This window comes from Crocodylus porosus, unplaced genomic scaffold, assembly GCF_001723895.1.
Source record: "Crocodylus porosus isolate Cpor-Errol unplaced genomic scaffold, CroPor_comp1, whole genome shotgun sequence".
NCBI lineage: Eukaryota > Metazoa > Chordata > Crocodylia > Crocodylidae > Crocodylus > Crocodylus porosus.
Window position 1 is genome coordinate 3077078 of NW_017728924.1, and position 7976 is coordinate 3085053.

Genomic DNA, 7976 nt, shown 5'->3' on the forward strand with positions numbered 1-7976 from the left:
GGCGGCGGGAAGGCGCGGGCGGCACGCGCGGGGCCGCAGAGCCACGCCGATCGTCGCCTCCCGGGGGTCGGATGGCAGGCAGGGAGGGGAAGCCTCCAGAAAGAGCGAGATCTTCCTTGTTGTTCTGCAATGAAATTTAAGATTAAAGAGGTTCAGCAACGGCGCCTTTTCTTAGGCCGACTAAGACGTGGAAGAAAAAAAAAAAAAGGACCTTTTCCTGCAAGCTTTCGGGCTCACAAGCCCTTCCTTAGGCTCAGGAAAAATTCAAGATGGTAACAGGTCCCCAGAGGTAGAAAAAGCAACTTCATTTTTGCACGGAGGAAGCTGAAGGCGGAAGTCTGTTCCCCCGAGAGTGTCTTTGGGAGCTGCTTTTTGATGAGCTGCTGCCGCCAGGCAGGTGGTTGTGCACTTTGGGTGAGCTGGAATCAAAGGGGCTGCAAGTGCATCGGTGCCCCCCCCATTTTTTTTGGTGAAAATGTTTCATGTTCCAAGCCAAATCCACTCCAAATCTGGGAGTCAGTCAAGAACTATAAGCGGCCCAACAACTGGCAACATCCTCTGCCCCGCCTGGGGCTTCAGATGTTTCCAAATCCTTTGGCAGGCATCTTACGTGAAGGCCCAAGCCTCGGCCCCCACGTTTTGCTTACCCTCAGCCGTACAGCCACGGGAGTCTCTCATCTCCATAAAGTGGGCATAAAACTACAGTACCTCTCCGGGTACTGCCCCATGCCAGGAAAGTGGTTATCCCTGGGTGCAACTAGGGCGCCACCCTGGTGTTCCCCTGCTCTGCCCCGATCCCCGCCTGCGGCAGCATCCTCAGAGATTGCCACGAGCAGCTGTGGTCCAAGCCCAGGGCTGGAGTACTCGCTGCCCCTCAGCCCCCTAGGCAAGCTGGGCAGATGCAGTAGTTGCACCTTGGAAACCTGATCCTGTCCCAGTCTTTTCACTGCTGGCTTCTTTATTTCTCTCTCTCACGGGTTTTTACTTTCCTCTCTTGCCCTGGAAGAAGAGCCCTCAGCCACTGCCGCCTCCACATCTCTTGGCCCCTGCCTCTCTCAGCCGGCAGTACAACACGCAAAGGCAGGTCTCGCGTTGTACTGGCAGTTAAGACGCTCACAGTCATGGTACGTACTGCACAATCAGTACAGCCCTGGGCGAGCCGGCTCAGCCCTTTTGTGAGTCCTGCAAGTGCTCTGCCCGAATGTTAATCGCTTCATAACACTCCTCCGAAAGGGTTTTATATTTAGGCAATTTATTTTACTCATAGAAACAAGGGAAGAAAAAAGGTAGGGAAAGGGCTGAGAGGGGTTCTTTTCTAGCAAAAATTGCACAAAGTTATCACTAGATGGTGTTGTGAACAAACATATCTTCCCGCACGAGACAGGCTGCGAGAACAATGTCGGCCTCTTCTCTGTGAGCCAAGAGAGGTAGTTTGTCTGAAGTCATGCAGAAGCCTGGGTAGATTTGCCCTTTAAAAACTAACTAAATGCATCTCTGATTTAGCTAGCCTATGAAGAGCAGACCTGCCCTGCCTTCAGCCTGGTCTCTACATCCAGGGAATGCACTAGATTTCACGGAGGGTTTCAGAGAGCTTTGAAACATGATTTAGCAACTACAAACTGGAATTTGCTTATGAAACAGTACAAAACAGCAGTTCATGCCCCTCAAATCACTGGTACTGGAGAGGCAACAGCATGCATACCACGCACTACAAGTCCAGGTTTATTCTCTTGGATGGCTAGAATAATCCAGACTAGAGGATGGCTCATTTTATTACAACCCATTGCAGCAGTTCCTCAGCTGGTCCACTGATGCGAGTAATTTTTTGTATGCTGTTACTAGCATTTAACCTAGCAGAAGCGGTCTTTTCTGGCTGTTTAATCATCTGCATATACATTTATTTCTTTTCTTTAAAATTGCCCGATTGAAAGGTGAATAATTCATCTGTATATTAGTTACTTAAGAAAGCCCACATTCACCTGTATTCCTTTTTTCTAAGGGGGTTGGGACATCTGTATACACAGTTTCCCTTTTATACATGAAGGAACAATGCCAGTGGTATTGCCAAGGGTGAATTCTCCAGGATGCTTAGCAATCTTGCATGTCTTCATTCAGTTTTGAGTTCCATGCGAGTCTGGACGAAGTGCAGGCTTCAGGATGGGGCCCAGGGAGACGTACAATACCAGTTCCAATTCCTTAAAACTGGGGTTGCACAAGTAAACAGTGCACAATGTGCAAGAACTGAGGAGTCAGAGTGAAGCGTGGAACCCAGCCACAATATACCCTACGGAAGAATTTGGTACAAGTGATAGTTGCTAATAGTGTTCATGGAGCTGCCAGAATCAAATCTTTCCATATATCAACAACTCTTTCCCACTGATGCCAATGTCCTGACCTTTACTTACGTTTTAAATGCCCAGTAACCAACAGGAGACTGAGAGCGGTTTGTTTGATTGGTTTAGTGTAGTTTTTCCTCAATGGCAGGAAGGAGTTTTGTCCCTCTAAAGGCCACTAGGCTTCTATTAGCATTTCTGATCTGCCTAAGCAATAAGGTGCCAAACAGAACTTGTTCCATCCTTGCAAGATAGAGATTTTGCTACCACCTGCCATCCACTGTGGGAAACTCTGTTTTTATTGATCTGGAGCGTGAGAGCATTGAGACAACCATTGGGTCAAACCACTGGATCCTAACCAGGACACTCTCAGACTTAGAATGGCATCAGTGAAGTTGGATGATATAGAAGAGGCCCGACCCAATTTAAATTAGGACACTAGTTAGCTGCAGGGAGGTGAGCATGGCATCCCAGGAACAAAAGTAACATACTGAAATGGAGTGCAAGACCTTCCTTGCATTGTTTACAATGTTTTGTTCAGGGAAAACAGAAAAGGCAATTAAATTAGATGGAGGACAGCTATTGCCCAATTTTTTTGCCCAATATACTAGGAAAGTGATATAAGGATAGCTGATCCTTGGATTAGTAAGGATCAGCAAATGCTGCCAAGGTTCCTAGTACCTTAGGTTATCTGCCACGTATGTACTAGTTGTGCAATTCAGGGCCACTTCTCTTCAAACTCGCCGTACAGTTTATTTAGAGAGGAAGTTTCAGCCCTCTTAGGATGTACCATATTTAGGAAAATGGTACAAAACATTTAGAAAATTGATAACGTACAGGTTAGGAATAAAACTAGGTGCCCCAAAAGGCATGGCAGAAACAGTTACATTTGTTCCTCATTTCTTACCACTGGAATAATCTCAGCATCAGTTATTCACAGCAATGTGCTTACACAGAATACGCAGTACACAGAATCATGCTATAGACCAGTGGTTTTCAACCTTTTTCCACTTGCAGACCACTTTGGAAATTTCAAATGGAAGTGCAGACCCCCTTGAATGGTAAGAATGGATATTCACATACTTTTGATAGATGGTAGTCATTTTTGCAGCCACCGTAGACATAGTCTGTGGTGGACCCCGGGTTGAAAGCCACTGCCACAAAACTTGATAACGCTGTCATAGCAGAATTCTTTCCCTGCACTAGTCCGGCAAACTGCTCAACCCCTGAGAATATCAGCTCGTTTCATTTTTCTTGCAAGTCAAAATAGCTTTTTTCTTTTTTAAATGCCCGTGCTTGTTTTACAAAAGCTATAGCTCCAGCAAGTTTGAAACAGAACCAGCTTTAATGTACTCTAGTATACTGCTTATTTGGTTTGCTTTTGGAATAGCATAGTAATTAGCTCTTCAGAGAGCCCTCCGTACTTCTAAACAAAACAGGCTCCACCTAAATTCCCCATTACATATGATCTTTTTAGCTAGTAACTAAAGAAAACACAAGTGTTTTATGGTCTGTGCCTCCAAGCTGGTCCTCAAGGTCCCTAACCATTCCTTTATAATAATTATGTCCAGCAATGCATCCTCCTTGCTTATTAACAACCAAACTAGAAGCAAAGGATCTTACTAAAGGACTCTGAAAGGGGCATTGTTCATTCTGCTGGTTTATTTCCTCAAGAAACAATCCCTATAACAGCTTCCTTCCTCAGCTTGTCTGCCATACACATTTCAGTCCCAAAGCCCAAGAGTCAGCATTTTCAGAAGTTTCAACTGAGATGTGTGCACCTTACATTTCCTTTGGCCCAGTTTTCAGGATTGATCATCACCGCTGTGGTTTCAGCTCCAGCTCCAGGAGGCATCAGTTGGGCAGTAAGCTTAGTTGATCCTCCTGAAAACACTAGCTTCAGGGGGCCAGTTGTGTCCTAGCTCACAGGGAAACTGGTAGGTATTTATGGTATACCACCTGAATGTTTTGTTAATGCCTTAACAGTCCCTGCCACCCCCAAATGTCAGACAGGCACACAAGAATCTAGCCTCTCTATCCAGTAGTCATTTCTCTTAGCGTAGGTACAACTTCTGAGTAAGCCACATGAGAGGTGTTACTTAACTTCCTAATAAAAAGCATAAAGGGATGAGGCAGAAGCTACATCTTACTTTCTCCAAGTCACTAGTGCCTATATGACAGGGGAGGGCAAAATGCAGCCTGTGGGCCAGACCACCAGGCCATTCTATCCGGCCCATGGGGCCCCTAAAAAATTTAGGAAGGTAATATTTATCTGCCCCTGGCTGCCCGTCATGCAGCCCTCAATGCCTTGCCAAACTTAGTAAGTGGCCCTCCACCCAAAATAATTGCCTGCCGCTGATATATGAGGTAAGAAAACACAATCCTTTTCAGCACTGGAATACCCCAGTAGCTGAGATCTACTGTAGAGGCCTCTACCCGATGTCAAGTTGTACCGTTGGTAGTGGGCAAAATTCATCCCCATAGAGATCTAACACCAGACAACCACACTTAGCCCCTCTTTGGATGTTCTCAGTGGTGGATTGTCCTTGTGCTGGCCCCCTCTTTATTTTGCAGCTCTCCTCTCATTCTTTCTAACTGGCTCCCTCCTGGACAAACTCAGGTGAACTTGATAGCAAATGATGGGTCACATGTTCACAAAGGAAAAGGGCATGGTAAGAGATGCTAGAATGAGAGATCTCTCCAAAAGGAAGATGATGAAACACTGATGACTATCAGGCTCCTGTCAGTATGGGAACGGATTCATCAGAACATCTGCAGCATGAGAAGACTACAGATGGAGCCCATTACGCTATAGTGGAGAATGTGTCAGAGATGTAGGGGAAGGACCTGTCAGCTGTAGCAGCCTGGCAATATGCTATTGAATTTCCCTTTTCAGCAACATCCAGGTGGAATTTGCTACTCAACCTGTTTTTTCAACCAGTTTTTCCTAGCACAGCTGTCAGTCAGACTGTCAGGTCCACAGCTTCCATTTGGTCCTGCCAACCAGGGTCTTTGCCAATCACAGGAAAGCTGTCATGTTATCACAGAAAGAAAGTGCAATCAATTATTGACCTAGGTCAGCAACTCCAGGGTAGACACTAGGGCTCCTATACACATGAAGGGAGGCTGATCCAGCACACTGTAATTACAGCGCATCAGAGCAGACTTGATTAACTGAGTCTGCTGGAGTGTTGTAATTACCACACGCCAGCATTGCACGCATCAGCATCCCTGTGCTGAAAAATGGCAGCAGGGCACTTTAAGTTAAGGCTCATTCAATGAGCTTTAGTTCAAAGCACTTGGCTGCCATTTTTCAGTGCCGGGTTGCTGATACACATGATGCTCTGGGCACTTTCAATTAGCATGGCTCTCGGAGCTGCGCTAATTAAAGCACCCCACCTCCCAGAGCACGTCTATAAACACCTAAGTTCCAGACAGGAGCTCCAAGCATGGGCTCTTTTTCTCGGAGGTAACACGTGCCTGCGGTTCTCAGTAGGAGAGCCTTCAGGAAGGCTTGGTTGGGGTGTAGGGAGAAGGAGAGTTAAATCTATGCCTGCTTTTCAGTCCTAATATCTCTAATGTGTACACTGATGGCAGAGTAAGAGCTGATCCAATTCCTGCACTTCCTATAAAATAACTCCTTGCGATTTACCTAGAGTTCCAAGAAGGTTTTCTTAAATCTGGAAAGTAAGTGTGAAAGAAGACTGAGCCTACTCTCAGTTCTAGACAGTAACATTGCTACTGTACTGACGACTCAGTCGGTGCACTGAAACAGCAATACCATACAAGTTAATGGGCTACCACCTGCACTCTTTACCACACTGCAACACTTACTTACATTTTTTGACAACTGATTTCCATATCTTAATGCAGTCACAGCAATGTCAGAAGCATTACACCTTAAAAGAAGTCAAATTATTTCTGTGGTCTCTCTTGTAGTACAAGAACCGTAACAACTTACATTGAGGCATGGGGGCAGTTATATATTTGTCAGTTCAGTATTTGTGTTCCTGATAGAGAGAGGATAGGTAAGTGTAGGGAAATCCCCCAAAATGTAGAGGAGAGAGTTGTCTCTGCATAAACTTGCACCAGTTTTGTTAAGCCTGTGCAACTCACTTTGCAGCAATTCTCACTGCATTTGGAAGAGACTTCTTTCTATTTAGCTTGAACCCATTTAAATTAAACCAGAATAAGCACAGTCACCCTGCCTTTTGCACTAGGACAGTTAGGTTGGGTTAAAAAAATCGTGTAGTTAAGTGGGTGCAACTACATGTAGACAAGCCCAGAGATTACCATGGAGAAGAAAGTGCGAAGAAAAACAAGGAAAAAAAGAAAAGAAAAAACAGCTGCAGGAATAGGCACATGTGGAAGGAATATCTTTCATTCCACCTCCTAAATAATCTTGCTGTCTAGTCTGATTTGACATATTTCTAGGTCCAAGCCAAATTCCCGTCTCATTCCACCAGTGGTTCTTTTCATCTCCAGCTTTCTGATTCTGCCCATCGTTTTAAAACGTGTAGGTTGTTTTTGGTTTTGATGCAAGGCGAGACTGTTAGGTAGTGGTCTGGGATCTCGTTTTCAACATACGGTAAGAGATGATTCACTTAATTTCATCCTTCATTGACTCCCAGCAGCTCTAGTTATGCAGCATCCTCAAAGGAAACTCTTTTGGACCCTTGAAATCATTATTCATTTATTGCTGGTGAGTGTGTATAGCTACATAAGAAATACACTCTTGAAAGATGCTGTGACCAAGCCCAAAACAACCTTTGCGGCATCTATGGCAGCATACTTAAACATACACAAAACTTATAAATAGCATAGACTACAGTTACCGGGACAGGTGGAGACTGGTGAGGTGATATAGAAAAAGAATCTAACCATCAAACACATCACCATCAGGCACGACCAAATTATTACAAAACTTGTGAGTGTACAAATTGCTTGCAGGCCGGGCTCTCTGTGGCGTCCGGCCAGGAAGTTTTCAGGGAACCGAGATGCCCCGACTCTGTCCCGGGCCCAGCTAGGGCACCCTTTAGGCTGCTCTGGTTTACACGAGGGTCCGTGCACAGGCCAGAGACAGGTGTAGTAAATATGTTCCAGCTAATTCTCCTGCTGCCTTGACATGCCGCCTGCGCCAGGTCCATGGGGAGGGAGGCACAAGAAATGCTAAGTTAGCTCTACGCCGTCTTGCAAGAAGTATTTGCAAACTATTTCTGCTTCTTTTATGCTGCCTGAGAGGAGAACAAGGAATCTGTAGCGTGCAGAGGGATGGATTTTTATCCCAGTACTGTGGCTATCTAGGAGTACTGTATCTTGGGACCCCCTTGCTCAAATTACTTCAGACTTGGAGTACCCTGCAACCCAGCAAAGCAGAGCGATTCTCAAGGCCCAAATATCTGAGAGGACTTAGACAAACCCCCCCCCAACTACATTTGAAAAGAGCTTGCTGTTTAGCCATGGCAGCGCAGTTCTCCCCGCCCCGGAAAGCCTCTGTGAAGTCGAGCTGACGTAGAAGCAAGATCCTGTCCCGGCACGACGTCAGGCCCCCAACATGCACACCGGGCCTTGCAGAGCACACGACGCCTGCTGAAAGGGACGCTTGCGGGGTCACGTCTCCCCGCTCTGGTTCCTTGCTGGCTG